Source organism: Catharus ustulatus, chromosome 2 (genome assembly GCF_009819885.2).
Source record: "Catharus ustulatus isolate bCatUst1 chromosome 2, bCatUst1.pri.v2, whole genome shotgun sequence".
NCBI classification, from domain to species: domain Eukaryota; kingdom Metazoa; phylum Chordata; class Aves; order Passeriformes; family Turdidae; genus Catharus; species Catharus ustulatus.
Window position 1 is genome coordinate 119,293,506 of NC_046222.1, and position 16,314 is coordinate 119,309,819.

Here is a 16,314-nt window from a genome sequence, read left to right on the forward strand (position 1 = left end):
CTTGCAGGAAGCTTTGCTGTTCCCTTAGGTGCAGTGAAGGGGAGGGCTGAGTTTTTGGTGCCTGAGCAAAGGGGATTTGAGTCCTGCTGGCAGGGGAAGAGGGGAGCTGTCCCTGCAGGATGCTGCTCAGAGCTGGTGGCTGGCAGGACAAGGTGAGGGATCTGGCTATAGACATGCCCATCCAGCCAGAGCAGTACAGACTAACTCATCTCCTTTTCCCTGGCTGATAGGTATCACCAGGAGTGGGAATGCACATGTACATCCATGCCTGTGTGCCTGAGCACATGGGTCCATGCAGTGCTCTGAACTCCCTGGGTTGTGTTCAGAGCCTGAATCAGTGCCATTTCTCGGTAGCACACAAAATTGTATTCCCAGAATTAATAGTGGCACTCTCAGGAGCTCTTTCTTTGCCTAAATGACTCATTGATTATTGCTTTTTGTCAGTCCTGCCAGGTAATGAGGGTCTAATAAGGCTCTGCAAGACTCACTAACAACGAGGGAAACGTTTCCTGGGGTGAGTGATGGGAGGGGGAGCCACAGGCAGGATGGATGGATGCTCTTTGCTGGACTGTGACGGGCAGCTGTTGGTACCCAGGGGTTCCTGATGCTCTCAGATGGATGGAGGGAAGGAGTGGTGCTGAATTGTGGTGACAGAGAGCACAGAAAGGCTCGAAGTGGGGCCCTCCATCCCTCTTCCTTGGAGAGCTGCAGGAGGGTGGGAATGGCAGCTTAGAGAAGTTGTTGGTGGGTTTGAACCCTGACTTTTGGCTGAGCCACCAGAACTGGTGTGCAGGCATGTACATGCATGGGTATAAAAGAGAGCTTCATTTTTCAGGCAATAAGGAAGAGAATATCTCATGCTTACTCTCCCACATCCTGGGAAACAGGTCCCTGCTTTCTCATGCTGATATTTTACTCATGTGGGAAGAGAAAGGTTTCTTTGAGAATAGAAATCCTTGAAGGGATGAAGTTGATACTAAGAGTATTAAAATCTATCAGGTGGATTGGGTGTATTATTATAAATCAAAATGATCCCAGTTTCTTAAACTATTTAATCTTTGAGGCTTGTTTCTTTTCTGTGACTTTTAAAATTTGTGGTGCTGGGAGAAAGGCCTAAATTTTGTTGATCCTGGAATAAGATCAATAGACTTGTGGGCCCTTCCTTCCCACAAAAATTCCCCAATGAAGGACCCCAAAAGTCAAATATTGGAAGAAGAAGAAAGGGAATTAGAAGGCCCCAGAAGCCACTAAACCTAGTTTAGATGAAGTATTTTAGCCATGAAGAACAATTAAGTGGCACAGATGTCCCAGGTTTCTTCCCTCACCCTGTAAATAGGACATGGTGGTGAGGGTGGGACCTGGGTTGGGAAGTCAGATCCCAAATCCATGAGTGATGGAAAGCAGTTCCCACACTAGAATATGAGTTGTCATTCAAGTAACACACAGGTCAGTGTGGTCACCCAAAGCTCCCATGAAAATGCATATGGGTGTTTCCATTCATGATGCTGCCCCAGCCCTCTTCTGGCTCAGGTCTTGTCACAGAATCCCAGATTTATGGGTGGAAACAACTGATGAGGTCATGGGAGACGTCCCTCTGCTAATGCAGATTGATTCCCTCCTGCCCATTTTCCAGCACTTGGCCCAGTCTATTGTTCAGATGACTCAAGTGCCTGCTGCTTCCCTTGAGGGACATTTGGGAGCCTTACAGACCTTGCTGTCAGGATTTCGCTTCCCGTCACATTCCTCCTAAAGGTTCTTCTGCCTAATTTAGTTACTTACTCTCTCTGCAGAGCAGTGATGAGGAACAGGGCTGTAGGAAGAGGACATTTATGTCTTGCTTATTCAGCTCATTCCCGTTATCCTATTTTTGTTGGCTCTGCCACTCCTGTTCTCCCTGGTGTTTATCACCTCACACTCCTCTTCCAGGAGTGCTCCAGCTTCACCTGGGATGGGTGCCTATGAACTTTGGAGGGGGCAGAATGGAGCCAATACCTGCACAATGCAGTTTTCCCCACCTCATTTTCATTCTGAACAATTCCCTTAAGCCTTGGTGTGAATGTGCTGCGTTTGCAATGATATTTGAGAGTGAGACTGTTAAATTTGAGTGGAAGTTGGAAAACAACAACTGTTGGTAAGGAACTTTGATGTTCTATTGAAATTAACAATTCCCTCCTCTGCCTTTCATTAGTTACAACTAAGTGATGGGAAAGAGAGAAAAGGATGCAAAGTTTGGGCTGGAAGAGGAGCCATGAGGAAGTCAGGAGATTTAAAAGGAGTGTGATAATAATAATAATGGGGTTTCCCAAACAACATGAACTTGGAGTTACCCCACAGCCCAAGTACTTCATGTTATAACAAGAGCATCTATGTGATCCTGGGTTTTGCAGGATGAGATCCCTCTGCTGCCAAAGCAGTCAATTTAAAGGGAATGTTCCTTGTTCACTGGGTGTTTTACATTGTTAAGGTGGTGGAAAAGGCCTCCATGTAGAGGACAGTCATGTGAGTACAGGTTTATTTAACTTTACTGAGAAGCAGAATGGGAATTCACACACTGATCCCTCCTGCCAGCACTCCTATTTCCAAAGGGAGCTCCTCAAACCCTCTGGGGCACCAGCCCAACGCTTTTGGCGAGCATGGAGGGAAAAAAGCTCTAAATTGTCTTAGCTTACTAAAACTCTCACAAAAAACCAAACCAAACCCCAAAATACAGATTTTATTTTTTATTTAGTTACTTATTTATTTTTTAAAACCAGGTCATTTTTCATAGTTATCTTAGAGCAGAGAGAAGCAAACAGGGATGGTCACAGCTGGATGGAGGGAGCTGCATGTACAGCAGAGAGCAAGGCAGGAGGGCACCTTTTAAGTGAAATCTGGAATTTTAATACAGAAATATAGCCAGAGTTGATGTTGCCAGGTCAGTTTTAGCTTTGGGGGATTTTTGTGGCTTCTAGGTATTTGATATAAAGTGGCATATTGGCAGTAGTCATTTCAGCCTACAGAGCATCCTGGCTCAGGTCAGTATCCACCGTTGAGTTATTTTCTAGGCTGCAGGGTTAGAGAAGGAAGGATGCTCTTGGGAAGGCTCCAGGGAAGGCAGTGAGAGGGGATGAGGTTACACTGTCTGAGGGTCTGTCAGACTGACTGAACAGTCACAGCTCCACTGCTTGATTACGCCAGTGGCGCTAAATACAGTAATTAAGGAAGGAGCGTGTGAGAAAGGCTTTAGTTATTGGCTTCGTACATCACCAGCCTTCTTTGTGTGCTTTCTTTTGTTCCTTTTGCCTGCATGCACACAAGCTTTCTGTGATCCTCCACCTGTTCTCTGTAGGTCTTTGCCATCTTTTAGCCAAAGGAACGGGGAAAGGTGAATGGAAAAGCAAGCTTTTATTGGGAGAGAGGGCTTGGGGGAGTTTTCAGCACAGATTTGGACTGTTTCAGACCTGCAATAAAGCAGGTTTCTGTCCATCTGGTCCTGCTTTATGGGACCATGTGATCTCACTTTTATGTGACCCTGCAGTCCTGGGTTTGCATCTTGTCCTCCCTACAAATCCTAGTAAATTTTTTTATTATCTCTCTCTCTCTCTTTTTTTTTTTTAAATGTTATTTTCTCACCTTGTCTTTCTTTCCTTTTCATATAAGAAAAAAACCCAAAAAGTTTAGCAAAAAGGAAACAAAATGTTGCTTGTTCCCTGGAGGACATTTTACATTGTCAAAGTGGTGGAAAAGACCTCCACACAGAGGACAGTCATGTCCCTGATGTGAAGAAGTTTAAGAGTAACATTCTGAAAAATGTCCCTTTGGGGCTTTTTGCTAAATATATCCTAGCCTAGTTTTGTCACAGAAGTTTTCAACAAGAAAAAATTTCATCTTCTATGTACCTGTGCACATGCCCACAAGGAAACTCATCCTCTCTAACACACCACACACCAAAGTCATCAGCTGAACAATCTTCACAGCACAGCCTGGCAAACAGAACTGGAACCACCTTTCTCCAGCACAGACCTGAACGAAAAGAAAAAAGCTAATGCATGACCTGTCTTGGATCAGACTGTGAAGAATGAAGCAGATCTGATTGATGCAAGCTCCACGTGAGAGGTGGTGAATATGCATTAGTTCAGTGCATTACCCTGTTCGTGGTTCTGAGCTCCCCTTTGTCATTCCTGCAGGCTTGAAGGTGGTTTGTGATTAGAGCTTTCATTAGGCTCCTTGGAGAGATTTCCTAAAGTACTCATGCAAATGGCTTTTTCTCCAGCTTTTCAAGGTCACCTGCACAAACCTTCACCTCACCTTTCCCAGAATGGTGCTGTCAGCTTGGTGTGGCAGCACTTTGGGAGGTGGGGAAGGTGTGACACCACCTGTTCTGCCCCAAACCCACAGGTACCCACTGGGATGGTGGCACCCCATGACCTGTGCTGAACACAGCAGTGCTGGAACTTTCCTGTCAATCCCAGCAGCCACAGTGAAATCATGAATGGTGCTGCAGGCATCAACCCACCACGCTCCCCTCCTCTCACTCCCCACCAAAACAGCCTTTTTCTTTCAGCCCCTTTGCTTTGGGCTGACAGCACATGGCTATGGTAGAGCAGTGTGCCTGTGACTCTTTCCCACTGGCTTGGCTCATGGGAGGGCATGGGAGAACAGTGAGATGGGGCTTCCAGGGTGGCCCAGAGCCAGGTGCCAGCCTGTCCCCCAGCTCCTCAGGGCCATGAGGGAATGCAGCAGGATACACATGCTCCACACCAGGCAGAGGGGGCCTTTTCCCAGGAAAACAGGCTGCTGGTGGAGAGGGAGACAGCCTTGCTGCCCTCCCTGGGCATGCCATTGCCAGGGACAGCAGCAGAAGGAAATCCTCACAGCAAACCACCTCTACCAAAGAAAAGACCAGAAACATCCAGCCTCCTCCATAGTCCTGAGCCAGAACACAGATCCATGTAGATGTTTTGTGCCCTTCAGAAAGCATTTATTAATGGGATGAGATACACAGGCTTCTGCAGGAGCTGGCTTCTTTGGGAGTGGGCAGCAGGCTTGGAGAGCTTGGCATGGTTCCCCTGGAGTGGGAAGAGCCCTGAGGGCTTCTTGAGGAGAGGATCTGGGCTCTGCCATTCCCACCTTGCAGCTTCTTCCCCAGCAGATTCCTGCTGCTGTCAGGGGATGATTAGTCAGCTCAGCAGTAACATACCCTGTTGAAGGAATGAGCTTGTTTTCCATTTGTTGCTGCACCTGCGATGACAAAATCACCACACTGAGCACCTAAAATAACGCACATTTCTCCAGAACACACCATCACTTCTGGGAAAACAATAATACAAATTACAGGGGCCTTTCAGGACAACAAGGGCAGCACAAAGAGCTCTCCATGCTGGTCTGGTGTTGGGTGCTGATGCCAGGCATTGCAATGACTGAGGAGACCTGAGTGTGGCAGACCCTGCAGAGACACATCTGCAGCAAAAGGACAGCAGTTGAGAAACAGGAGGTTTTGTCCCTGTTTGACTCTGGATCCTGGTAGCATCTCCCTTACCAACTCAGAGAGTAACACTGCTGGCTCACAGATTTCCATTGCTCTCCTTCTTTTCCCATTATTCTCCTCCAGGGAGGGGTCTCTCCCCAGCATTTTTCCCATTGTGTTAATGATCCCTCACATCATTAACCCTGTTTTCAGCTGCCCCTGATCCTCCTGCAGTACTATGAGGGAATTGTACTCCTCCATACCCTCCAGGCAGATTTTGCCTGATGGGCTTACCCTACCCCTTTTTCTCGGCAGTATCCTCAATGTTGTTTCTTATGACTCTAAATATTTGAGTTGCTTGATCTGACTGAGGCACTGGAGAGAAAATAAGATGTTCCTTGTGATCTCTAAAAGTCTCTCTCCCAAGTTAATACTGTTACCTACAGGACTTCTACCAGCTAGGCCCAGCCAAAAGTTCAGGAAACTTTTCTGTTTGTTTTCCCAGCCTTCACTGCCTGACCACTGAGCATGTATCATCTGGGCCCTTTCCTCAGAATGTTTTTATTACTGAGGAATCTGCAGAAATATTTTGTGCTGCATTAGTGCCAGACTGGTGATCCTTTCTGAGGAAAGTCAATTTGATTGCATGAACTGATTGAGCTGGACAGGTCAGCCAAGCAAGGTGAGCAGGCTCTTGGTGAATGTGTTTCTCATATTGTTTTGGCTCAGCCAGAAGCCCTGAACACAATGACTCACAGAAAAGGAGGAAACAAACCCAACTTTGTGGCGACCCTTTCAGCTTGTGGACTGTCTGGAGATCAGCTAAGAACACTATTTTATCTGCACTCATCATAAAAGCAGGATCAGAGCAAAAAAACAGGTCCTTTCTTTCTTCCATCACTGCTTATTTCCTTCCTGAAGCGATAATCCTTGGAGCCATCACAACTGGTTGCTATGGAAGTGACGGAAAGCACAAAAGCACAAAGAGAAGATTATGGTTTCAGGTGAGAAAACAGCAATGGGCACAGACAAGATCCTAAAATCTAGTTTGGCTCTGAGTAGCAGCAGTGCAGAGAGGTATTAGAGGACTCTCTCTATTTTGTTTGCCTTATTTATGTGTTAGCTCCAGCTCCACAAGAGCAAAGTAGCAGATTAGAGCTAAAGAAGTTGCACACAAGTAAATAGAGAGGGGAGCTGGAAGGCTGAGGGGAGGGCTCTGTGGGAATGCTCTCTGCAATGCAAAAGCACCCTGGAAATCTGGGCTCCTTTCTCTGACACTCAGATCTCATAAAAACAAGTCAGAACCTTCTTCAATCCTGCAGCCAAAATTAGATCCAGGTTTTTCTGCAGAATTCCTGCAACTGATGCAAAGACAGATATACATTAATATGCCCTTTGTCACCAAAAGAAAGATCTAAAAAATTGTGATATCATAGAATGTCCTGAGTTGGAAAGGACACACAAGGGTCATTGAAGTCCACCCAAAATGAGATGGCTTTACTGAAGGAGTGCACTTTATTCAACCCAGGGATGTACTTTGAGAAGGATCCCCAAAGAGTGGTTTTGTGAGGGTGGGGAATGCCCTTACCGAGCCCACAAGCAGGGCAGCAGCTCTGGAGCTCAGATCTGTGGCAGTCAAGGAGTTTGGGACAGGGATGGCGATTGGGAAGGCAAGCACAGTCAGCTGCTCAAAGAGCTTCAGTTCTTTCCTTTCAGTTCAATGCAGCCTTCCCAGGGCACTGCTGTGAGTTCTGGCAGTTTGGTGAAAGGGGGACAGGCACGACAAGCATTTGCACATAGTCCTGCTCAGCAAACATCTCCCTCAGACACAGCTTCTGCTCCCACTGGTGCCTTGGGTTTTCGCTTTTATATTTTTCAGGATCTCTGCTGCTTAGTGTGTAACTCTGAAACTTCATATTAGGTGTTAGTAAGTTCTCTTCACAGGGTAGTCAGGCAAAACAATTCCTTTCTAGCCAGAGAATCAAGGACAACTGGTATCCAAAAAGCAGAAACAACAGTGAGGGAAAGGGGGCAAGTCAGGGGGCTGAGACTTCATAGCCTGGGGCTGTGGTTGGATAATTGACCCCAATATGTAGATGAACCAAAACTTACAAAAGTGTAAAAACTCATGACCAGGATCCACCTTGGATTTGATTTGGTTGTAGCCCTAGCCAGGCTCTTGCACTGCCCAAAGTACATCCTTTCAATAAATTCCTATTTTATCCCTTTTGCTCTGTCTGGTCTCTGTTCCAGGTCAGCCTTTCCAGGCAACACCACCATGGTGGTACCTGAGGAGCACAGCAGACATTCAGGCAGCAGGGCCAAAGTGGCTGGAGCCTTGTCTGTGCTCTCACCACATTGGTTAAGCCCAGGTCAGAGGGTGAAGCCCCAGAGATTATGGAAAAAGTGTTTTACGAGAACTCAGGTCATCCTTGCTCCTCCCCACAGCCCCATCCAGGGCCTGTAACCCTACACCGGCGTCTAGGTGGAGAATATAGCACTCTTGGGCTAGATGGGGTCTGAAAATATATTTGTTAGAAAAAAAAGAACAAAAAAAAAAAAAAAAGCCTGTTGGCACAGCTCAGGGAAACTGTGCTAGAAATAACTGTGCTTATGCAGAGCTGTCAAAAACAGGCTGTCGCCGGTGCCGCTCGGACGGGAGCGCAGCCAGGCCGCGCTGCCCGGCGGGAGGAGCAGGCCGCGCCGCAGCTCTGCCTTTGTCTCCTCACCATGGAGGAGGATACGTTCCATTAAAAGCCACGGAGGTGTTTTCTTGCTGCATGCAGAGGAATTTCCCCAGTTGGCAGCTCTGGAGGATCGCAGCCGTCCCGGCTCCGCGGGCAGGCCGGAGGTGGGAGAGGGCGGCCGAGCCCCCTCAGCAGAGAGGTAACCCCAGATGAGCCCTGCAGGGGACATTTGGCATAAAACTCCTCGGTGGATTTTTCCACTTACACAAACTGGGCTTAATTAGGCCGGACAATTTTAGGAACTCTCAGAGGCTGGCTGGCAGTTTTCTTTGGCCAGCAGCAGTAGCACCTATCTTGTGAAACACCCGGTCGGAAAAGGCAGCTACAGGGTCTTAGGTGCTAAGGTGAACGGGGGAATAAAAACCAGAGCAGCCTTGTAGAAATTTGAGTCATGACATGGTTAATTACACAGACTCAATAAAGTAGTTAATTAACACTACAGTTGTGAAATAGATAAAATAAATAAGGATGTTTGACATTGATGTAATTGCAGGAAAGCAAAGGCTGATAGACCATAGCAGTTCACATGAACAGTTCAGGTTAACGAGTGAGACCCTCTTAATCTTCCGGGTCTTATTAAAAAAAAACTCTCAGAGAGAGCAAAGATGTCTGTGACTGTATCCCAGGGTACAGGCTGTTCCTTATTTCCCAGTGCTGACATACAGTCGTGACAAGGAATTATATATTGCATTCATCACGCCTGCTCTCCAGGCATGATCCCCAAATAATTAATCCTTTTAGCTTGCAGTAGCTGCCATCTGGCCAGTTTCCAATCAGCCTGGCTGGTTTTACTATGGAGCTGCCAGTTGCCTGTGCTCATGCAGGCATGGATTGCAGTTTGCTTGCCTCAGGTGCCTGGGATTTGTATTTTTTTAAATTGTAAGTTTTAGATATGCCACGTGCTGCCCCAACACGGAGAACAAACCAGCCTTTGCCTCAAAGCACTTAATGTCCAGAGGGAGAAGGAGGGGGGGTTGTTATACATAATACACAGAGCAAGACTCAAGCAGACCTTTTTTGTTTGCTTTGTGTTGAAAAACTAACTCTGAATAAAAGGCTCAAATAAAATCCAGCTGGTTTTTTTTTCTCAACCCTCTTGGTCCTACAGCGCAAACATGGCAAAGAAATTAGAAAAGGGGAGAAAATTATTTTGACACTACAAATCTGGAGATGGGTGATGAAACTGAATTCAGTTTAAAAGAAGCAAAGCTCTTTGCTCCAATGTGTCTGACCTGCCTTAAGTGTGGTGGGCAACCTTGTGGGTGGAGGTGATGTTCTGGAGCAGCTGTCCCACAATGGGGACATCTGGAACTTCTTGGAAGGGGGTCTCTGGAATTATCCTCAGACCCCACACAGCAGAGGATCCTCTCAGGGCTTTGCAAGGATCTGTGAAGAAGCTCTAGCTTCATCACCATACAGAATGAATGCCTGTATGTTTCTGAAAATAATCTGGTTCATGGAAAGTTCATCATTTTACTCTGATTGTTCCTGTAAGATCCAAACTCTCCCTCTTTGCTCTGCCACTTGTCCAGGCAGAAGGTGGAGGTGACCTTGGCTCTCAAGCTGCTCCCTGCTGTGCTCAGTGTGCAGCCACATTTGCTTGCTGTTTTAGAAGAGCTCCACAGCAGACCTAGCAGGTCTAGATTGCTCTGTGGATCTTTCCAGGCCTGAGCCATTGAACTGCTTGGATCCAAGAGAATTTGGGTAGCTGTCCAGATGAACATCTGCCCAGTGGTGGCATCTACTGTGCTTCAGCCAGAATCCTGGTTAAAGGGTACTGAGGGAATGTAAAAGAGAAGGAGTTATGGAGAAATGCTTCTCAAAATCTCAGGACTGGAGGAAAAAAAAAAAACCAAACACATTAAAATGTAGCAAAATGTTTTGTAAACGTGAGTATCCTCCAGCCTCCATGACTGGAAAACATGCTCTCCATGGTGCAGTTTTGTGAAAAGGGGCTTTTGATATGAAAGTTAAGGTTCTGTAGAGACCATTTGGGTGTATTTTCCTAGCTGTTTTTCTGTCTCAGACTAAAATTAGAACCTTACTTCCTTAGGCCACCTGGCCAGTGGTGAGAACCAAGGTACTGCTGGATAAATCAGGCTCCTGGTGACACCTGAAGAAGCCATTGTCATCAGCACAGTCTTCCAGGGCAGGGCTGCTGTGGAGGATTTCAGTAGGTAGTTCTGCTGGGATGCAAGTTAAAGAAGAAATTTTAGCCTGCTGTGTCTGGGGTACTTCATCCCTCTGTATGGGAAACAGAAAAGAAACACCTAAAGCTTTGCTATTCATTGCATTTTTATGATCACAGTCTCCCAACAGTTAATTCTCATGGGAGGAGATCAGCAAGCATCTTTGCAGGTCTGAGTAACTGTGACAGAGCAGTTGTATCAGAATTCAGATTAACAGATTCTCTGCTAAGGTAAGTCCCTCTCTGAAGTTCACTTATAATTGGAATAATTGAGGTAGGTGGATAAAGCCTCCAGATACAGTAATCTGCACTTTTTTTTCCCCTGAAACTTTTTGTATTTCCATTGAATACCCTGAAACTTTTAACTTTTTAGACTATACAATGGTCACCAGTCCATTACCTGAACCTGTATCAAAGCTGTACAACCTAAATTCTCAGAAACCAACTTGTGATGCTAATGGGCTTCCTTTGAAAAGAAACAATGAACGATTACTCCCTTTACACACACACACACACACACACACACACACACACACAACTACATAGCAGCACTTTATAGGTATCAGATGAACTGCTGTATAGCTGGATAACAACATTTCTCAGCTCAGGAACTCTGTTGGAGTTGGGTGGATGTTGGATATCCTTGGTCTGAGTTGGCTGCAACAATCTTTGTGAAAGAGATCCTTTATTTTTAAGGTTATAAAGGAACAGGAATTAAAAACTAACTATGAAGTGCTAACACCAGAAGAACAACACATTCTTCCAAACAAACATGTGAACTGGTCTGATCAGCACTGCCATTAACTCTTTTCTCCTTATAACTTTCAGGTTGGTGCTGCTTGGTGAATCCTGTGCTGTCAAGAGATGTTTGGAAAACAGCCTTAGGACCCAGGAGTGCAGAAAGCAGCTCACAGGCAGGATGGAGCTGCCACCCAGACCCTGGGGATGGCCAGGCTCCCTTTTCCAGCTTGCCCATCCTTCAACCCAACATCAGATTTGTCTGGAAAACTTTATTTTGTAGTTAAAACAACCCCCAAGGGTTAATTCTTTCTTGTTTTCATGATTCATCTCCCAAATGTGGGTGTATTACCTTGTTTTCCCTGGATAGGATACTCCCTTCTTTTTTCCCCAAGCAGAGTTTTTCTGTCATTTCAGTCCCCATTGCCACAGCTCTCACAGCATGTTTGTTCACTTAAAAGTAAATGCTCTGTTAGGAGCAGAAATCCTTTTGCAAGAAAACAAAAGAACAAAGAAATAGAGTTTTACAGAAGTGAAGGTAAATTATATTTACAAAATGGGCCTCACAAAAATCTGTTCACCAGCCCAGTGGTCTTGCAGCCCAAGACTTTTTTTTAATTGCTGTTGTTATATTGGTTGAAAACAATTTTATGCTCTTAAATCTTTAACAAGTACCTTCAAACCTCTCAGTGGCTTGTCAGCCTACTTTGGTGTTACAGATTTCTTCAAAACTACTGATTTTTCTGGTAGAAAGAAGCACTGCAAGGTACAAACCCAGCACAGTCAGAGGGAGCAGGTGAGAATAGAGCTTTCACAAGGTAAGGCTTATGAGCACCCAGGCTGTGAGAGAAGGAAAAAAAAAATAAAAGTTCTGGGATGTTTTACAGTGTCTAATGAGATCTCCATCTCTGCCTGAAGGTAAATGGGTCACTGCTGGATGAGGAATTTGGCTGCATTTTCGCACTGTCTGACAATTGGGAAAGTGCTGTGTGCCACCCCCTCACCTTCCCAGACCTGCTTTCCTGTAAAAAATATAAATGTAGGGGTGAGAAGGGGAGTTTTTCAAACCTTCTCCTTCTCCTTTTTTGGGCAGTCTCTGACAGTAATCTCAAGCACGAGCTCCCTTCTTTCCTGAGAAGTCCCATGGAAAGCTGAACTCGTGCTTCGGAAGGAGGGGGAGCTGGAACCTCTCAGCAGCAGAGGAGCTGCTTTGTGTTTTGCATGAAGTAATGAAGGGATACAAACAAGTTAGCATCCTTGTCTGGGGCTTTCGTGTGCCTTTCAGTCCGGGCTGGATTCTCCCCATAAGGACAAGCACGGCTGGAATACCCAGGCAGCAGCAGGGGCAGACAGTGTCGCCAAATCTGTGAGAGAGGGTGTGGAGCACTGAGGGGATGGGAGCAGCCGGAAAACAGCACTAAGGAAACGCTGACATACGGATTAACCAGCCAGGAGCCGAGTGTGTGTGTCCAGGGCTACAACCCTGGTGTGGGGTAGCTGCAGAAATTAACTGAAGTAGGGAGTGATGAATGGGGAATGGTCAGATACAGCCTGGGAATATTTATATAACTGACAGGCCCTTGTAAATAACTCCCATTATCCTCGAATACTTCCTTCAAGCCTAATTGAACGGACATTTAAGATGTTTAATTTAGTGTTTTCCCCATATGACCACGGGATATTTTCACCCTCTCATTCTCTGGGGGGAGGAAACTGAATCAGCATCTTCCCCTTCTCCCAAGCGGTTCCTCCCTTTTATAAAGTGTCTGGAGGCCACGAGGAGTTTTCCCGGCAAAAATGAAAGAGCTGTTGCTACAACAAACAACTTGTTCCTTTTTGCCTGCTTAGGCCCTCGGATACACTTTGAATATGAAAGCATGTGGTGGTGGTGGTGATGATGCAAGAGGTCACTAATAATGCTCATACCCATTAATTACTAAAGTATAAATAACATGTAAGTAATACGTCCTTGATCTGGTAGCCGAACTGCAATAAAGAAAAAATAACAAGAGCAAAAGTCTGGTGTGAAACGTTTCAGGGTTTGGTTTTATTTTCCTCCAGTGTGACCCCTCCACACACACTGCTTTGTTCTGAGTCAGCAAAAGGCAAGCTCAGACCAAAGGCTCTGTTTCATCTTCAGGGCTAAGTTTTTCCCTGTATCTTTCCTATTTAACATGTACACAATATGAAACAACAACTCTATTCTAAAATTAACACACTGCCTAGCTTTTAAAACATCAATACCTTTCAAAATGTTTTTCTCCCTCAATCATCTTTTAAATATAACTTGTCAACCAGAGTCAAGTTTGTAAGTATTTGTGTAAATGATACTTATCTCTCCCATCTCCACTTTTATTTGTCACGTACAAAAAACATTTTGTTCAGCTCTGACTGTTCATTGCTCAAGTTCTTGTGTGGAGATGTGGTGGTCTGCTCCCAGAACAGTGTCCCTTGGTAGGAAACAAAACAGGAGGTCTGGCCTTGCTCTCCCTACATCAAATAATTTCACCCCAAGACCTGACCTTATTAGACAGTGTATGGAACTCATCTGATGCAAAGAAAGAGAAGTGAAAAAATAAACTAAGGATTTAATTTTTTCCCTATGAAAAACTCTTGAAAATAATATATTGGATGCTTTGGGATTTTTCAATCAAACACAGAAAATCATACCCTGAATGTTGACCTTTCAGGAAAGTGTTGGTAATAACAAAGTACTTTTCGCACAACTGACAATTTGGGCCAAAAGAAGTGTTTTGTTTGGTTACTTTTTTTTTTTTTTTAAATCCAGTTGAGTAAAGTGTGGAGGTTTGATGACCAGTTGTAATTATTACTTTTTAAAAAAAATTTTATCAAGGCAACAGCAATCAGCTCAGTGCTTTGCAGGCTACAAATCCCATTATTGGTCCCAACCTCAGACTTTGGACAACAGCTGTAAAGTGGAAGTCCCTGACTCTGTTGCAGGCAGATCAGAGGGTCCCAGGCTGAGAGACCATTTCAGTGCTGGGCTCTCCTTTGCCAGACACTGGGGAGAAGTGAATTGATTGCAGTGACTAGAATCTTGGGTTTTGTAGAGATTTTGTTTTCTGGGAAGCCTTTGAGGCTTGGGAAGGTGCAGAATCCCAGTGCCGACACTTTGGAAGTTTGTGGGCATTGGGCTGCCTCTGTCTTGCAGAATTTCCCACTCCACCAGAGCAAGAGTGCAAAGGGGAGCTAGAGAAAAACAAAAGGGAGGTGCAGACGAGAGGGGGTGGAAGCCAGGATCTGTGTCAGACTGGCAGGAGCAAGGCCAGACGTGGTAAGTAGTGGGTGCTCTGTAAATTCCCTGCACATGTGTTTTGGGTGGGTTAATAGCTTGACTCAGCACAGACAGACAGATTTCCTTCTCCAGCATGGCTTATGAGCACAGACTAAGCTTTTGATTCACACTTTGAGTGGGTTAGTTTCACAAGTCTTCTAGTGAACCTTTGAAATTGGATAAGAGCAAAACCATAGTAAAAAGGGCTTCTTGCATTTCTGAGCACATAACTGCTGCTGTTTCATTATGAGCTAATGTTTCATTGACCAAACCTTGGCTTGGGAAACAGCAGAGACGTGGTAAAATACAATCCCTGAATGACTGATATGTCAGGAAGAGAAAAAAAAGCGAGAGCTGTGAAGCAAAAAAATTGCTATTTTTGTAATTAAAGTGTGACCTTTTCCCTTTAAATTTATTACTGCTCTGAACCTGAAACTACCAAAAACCAAACAGTAGCAAGCACGGGTGCCCCAGGAATGGAAATGTGATACCAAATCCCTCATCCCAGGCTGGTTTAATCCAGGCTATAAATCCAGGCTCTTCATAGGTGGGATATTATTGGCCACCTCCCAGGCAGCCCCAGAGGATGCTGAGAATGGAGCAGATCAGCTGAGTGGGCCGCTCAGATGTGGCCCAGCTGCACAAAGGACTGTCCAAACTCCAGCACAACTCAAAATTTTTCTGCTTCTGAGCTGTTCTGGTGGTGGCCTGTTTCGCAATGGGGACTGTCACCAGATACCCCAGTAGGAACAGCTTAAATGCAGTCCAGAAAACCTACCCTCTGCACCTCTGGCTTTTCAAACAACAGAAAGCTGAAACTCTCTGCAAAGGGCAAATGAGGATGGGGAGCTGGAAAGTGGCTACTCCTTGATGCCATTTTACTGCTAAATGCCCCTGTCTCTGGGAAACCAGTAGCTGCCTCTGAGTGAGGCACACATTCCTTCAGATAAGCTGAGAAAATAATCTTCCTGAAACCTGGCCAAACACATTACAACTAATGCCTTGGTTGGTGTTTTAAAAGCTACCTGTGTTTAAAACTTTCATGAAATTCCTCCACAGAACAAGAGCCACCTGCAGCTGTGCCATCCAAGAGGGGGGAGCTGCAGGATTAAAACAAAAGCTACACCAGTGTCCAGCCCTTGTGACCATGACTGGGAAGTTTAGAAATTTGATAGCACGCACCTCAAGAGCTCAGAAGCTGGAAGGCAAGGAGATGATCTGGTGTTTGTCATCTTCTAATATTTCCCAGCTTTTAAACCAACAAGGAGCCTTGATTATGAATTTGCAGAGCTGTCCAGCTGTTTTAAACCCTGTGACAAGCTTTAGAAAGAGGCTGAACCCACCAACAAACTTCACGCATATCTGAAGAAATAATGAAATAAATCAAGAGCATGCCCCCAATGCCCATGTTGAGGCAAAATAACGTCTAAAAAAAAAAAAAAGAGAAAGTCTGAAAGACTGAAGTAATGGGTACAGGAATCCTGTTGTTGTTTTTTTTGTTCCTACGCACATGCCTTTGGTGTGAGGTAGTGTTTGTACTTTGCTCATGGTGGCTGGGAACGTCACTGTCTGGCACCGTGCAGGTAATGAATTCAGGGCAGCTTACAGGTGGTGGCACAGGGCTGCACTTGTTTTTCTTCCCTTTTTGATTAGTGTGTTCACTCTGCCACCAAGGTCATGGCGTGTGAGAGAGGGAGAAAAATTAAAGGGGGAGAGAATGGGCAGTGAGAGGTGGGAATTAAGGAGTGCTGGAAACGGTGCAGCACGGTGGCTGCTGGAGGAGATGACTTGGTGCCTGGGGAACTCGGGAGCCCTCCCTGCCAAAAGCCAGGTGCTCTCAGCCCTTGGAGGATGGAGGCTTTCAGGGCGGTGTGGGGAAGAGCCAGGAATGTGGGTACAC